Genomic DNA, 3,781 nt, shown 5'->3' on the forward strand with positions numbered 1-3,781 from the left:
CGAAGCTTAAGCTGCTGAATAAATAACATCTTGTTCTTTCCACTATATAAGAACAAGGGCCCACCGCCAACCTCCTTCCACAGCAGGAGGCACCAAAGACAGGAACATTGTGGCCCCTTTTTTTTGTTATTTCCCCCTCTCTCATCTTTTTGCATCTTGGCTGTGAAGATTCTCTGATTTAAAATATATATCTTTCAGTTTGTACTGCTTGTGTCCTTCTTTCAAAAGAGCAACAACAGATCTGTCTTTAACTGATGGAGCCGCAGACATTAATAGTTGATCACTATTGACTTGTGCGTAAGATCAATAGCCGGACGGTCATCAGCAGGATTTAGTGTCGGATCAGATGATCCAGGAGCACAACAGCGGTGGTGTGAGGGATCACAGCTGTCCTCGCTCATGGTGACCTCCGTCAAGTGGTCGTCGCCTCATTGCAGAGCCATTTATTTTCTGAGCGGCAGAATCTGTCCCGGCTGAATACACGCCGCGTCTCTCATAATGCACCCGTGCCATCGATACAGAAACAGACGACCCATGAACCGAGTGTCTTTTTACTTATTATTGCCACGCATTGTTTTAGTCTGTGGTGTGAGGGAAAGACCAATGAAGGCAGATTACTGATTTTAAGATAATGCAACCCATCAAGGTCCTCAGCAAGAATCAAAATATTTCATTATTTTATTTTTTTTGTCCACTTTCTTTTACAAATTAATGCACTTTCCAGAAGCTATAGACTATATATGACCACACAGTACCATTTTGTAAAGTTCCTATTTTATACAAACTTACCAAAACATTTTTTTTTATTTAAAGCATGTGTATGTATTTCAAACTTTGTCTTTTCTGAAAGATTTTTTTTAAGTTTTTTCTTTCTGTTTAGCCTATTGTAACAGTTTATTTTGGTGTCCAAACAAGAAGATCTGTCTCGCCTGCATTTAACACAAAACTCTCCAGTGAGAATTCTGAGCCGCTCTAGTAGAAGAACTCACATTTCTCTGATCCTTAAAACTCTTCACTGGCTGCCAGTTTCTTTCAGGATCAACTTTAAAATTCTGGTTCTTACGTTCAGCTCTATTCATGGTCAGACCTTCCATCAGTGATCTGATCCAGACTTACACCCCAGCTCGGGCTCTGAGGTCTGTGGATCAGAATCTACTGATGGTTCCTGAACACGCTTCTAGACCAGAGGAGAGAAATCCTTCCAGACTGTTGCTCCTAAGCTTTGGAACGATGTCTGTGTTTGATGATCTACTGACTCCTTCAAGAAACATCTGTGTTTGATGATCTACTGACTCCTTCAAGAAACGTCTTAAGACATTTTTATTTGTGCTTTTGCTTGATTTTCTGGGACTCGTGTTTGTCTTATGTGTCTTGATCTTTTAAAGTATATATTTTAACTTTGTATTGTTTTTGATTGTTTAAGCACTCTGTGACCCTGGTCTAGAAAGATCTTTACAAATAACCTTTACTTACTTACTTCCTAACTTAACTTTGGGTCCAGCAAAAGTCATTACACAGACTCTGCTGTGACTTTCTCCCTTATGGATATAAATGCTGACCATGACAGCAAAAATGTAAGAATTCCTTAGGTGTGCTGGCTGATGCTGAGTAAACATGGCAAACTCAGTATAATATAAATATTATATACTATAAAGTCAAAAACTCTCCTTGAGAAATCTTCTATATTTATTCTGCTATTTCTACTGGAAGAACATAGAAAAAAGAAGTTATGACATCGAACATATGACCCCAAATCACATCTGACTGGATTTAAACTGAACTGATCTAACCTTCCACAACAAGCTCTTTTAAAAAAAGGTTACACAATGACCCGGTTGCTCTAATCCACGAGTGCTTAAGTATGATCATCTGGCCTTTATTTCTTTTGCTCAAGTAAGAAGATTATTATTTTTGGCTTGTTTGTCATTCCCTGCTCCCTCTTTAGCAAAGTAAAGTTTAGGATACAATTCACTGTTTGTCCAAACTAGTTGTTGAGTGTAAATGTTTTATCTGACACTGAATAGCTTTTTGTTTTTGAACTGCTTCGCTTTATGATTGGACGATCATTTAAAGAAAAAATTCTGTGATGATCGGATGAATTTTGAATAATCAGGATTCATGTAGTAATTTTCTTTAACTGTTATTTCAATGATACTCTCCAACACTTAACTTTGCCTGGGCAACCTGCAAGTGTGTGTGTCGACCAAGTCAAAGACACTGTTTTCATATAAAGTACTGTGAGAGTATTTGAAGTAACCAGGAAGTTAAAACGACAAACAGACCTAATAGTAGCAAAACAAACATCTTGACATTGGAGTTACACAATTCTAATAATAGAGGAGCTAAAAATATTTTTTCATATAGTAGTGATGTGTTGATGAGGCTTCATGATACTGTGTCTTCATTTCAAAAGACCACAAGATGTCACTATCTGCTTTATAATATTTGGCTCTGATTTACTAATTCAATGAAACCTGGCATCATTTTCACTGAGGGTGACATCTAGTGGTCTTTGAACTGTATCATGATACAGCATCAGCTGCTTCATGAGGCTCCATCAACTCATCACTACTTTTCATTTACCACAACTATCGTATCTTGTATGTGTCATTATCTACTAGACCTGTGTATTGCCAAGAATCTGATGAAGCGATACTTATCACGATACAGGGTCAAAAATACGATATACTTTGATACTGTAGTAACGAGAATATATTTGTAGTATTTTCAGGTACTTGACCAGGGTGTTGCAGAATTTACAGACCACATGACTCTTGACAAAGTCGTAACTACTTTTATTTGTTTTCAAACCAAAATATGTCCAAACATCAGCTTTAAAAGCTGCTGTATCCTCTTGTCCTCAGTCATTCTCAGGATCTTGCTGGATTTCAATGTTCCCTAAGCCTCAGAGGACGTAATGACTGCTGCTGTCTAACAGCCAAAAGTTTCATCATCATGATGCTTCATCAACACATCACTAGCGTATAGGGTTTTTAAAAAAAATACCATACACTCTTTAACGATTGTGGGCCCAATACTAATTACCCCTACAACTCACCAGATGGGTACAACTTACAGCTAGCTAGGTTACTTGGAATGGAAGCAGCTGTAACAGGAAGGAGATTAATTTCTTCTGGGAGATTATTGAGGCATTGCTAGACCAAGAGGGATACTTAGTCTCTACGATGTGTCTAGGTCTTCCCCGAGGTCCCGTCCCAGTTGGACATACCCGGAGAACATTCCGAAGGCGGCGTCAAGGGACATTATCCATTCATTATTCTGATAAGAGTGTTTCTTCATAATTGACAAAAACTAGTTTCTCTTAGATAAGAAACCATTCTGGAGTTTTTGAAATCCAAGGGGGTGGGGGGGGGGGTCAAGGTAACCTCCTGCTTCAGACGGTTGCAGAGGGAGCAGACCATCTTTGGTAGAACTGCGAAACCATTAGAAAAGCTAACACATGCGGTATCTTGAGCCTGAGGCAGGTCTTAATGTTGTGGCCAATATGCAAAGCAGCCACTAAATAACATACTAATAAACAAATGGGTCCCTGACTGGCTCACTGTAGATAATGCGTGGAAGGTGGTGCTACTCCACTGATTATGATGAATAGCTAAACTGTCACCGCGGCGCAGCTGCAGCTGAGCGGCCGCATATCCTATTATGTTCCAATCTGAGATGCCGCGTCTCACGGGTGGCGTATTTGTGAGACGACCAGCACGTGCGAACGCAACCGCACATCTCCGTCATTAAGCATCCCCCGCCCGCTACGATATTGTCC

This window comes from Callionymus lyra, chromosome 6, assembly GCF_982586985.1.
Source record: "Callionymus lyra chromosome 6, fCalLyr1.hap1.1, whole genome shotgun sequence".
In the NCBI taxonomy this organism is placed as follows: domain Eukaryota; kingdom Metazoa; phylum Chordata; class Actinopteri; order Syngnathiformes; family Callionymidae; genus Callionymus; species Callionymus lyra.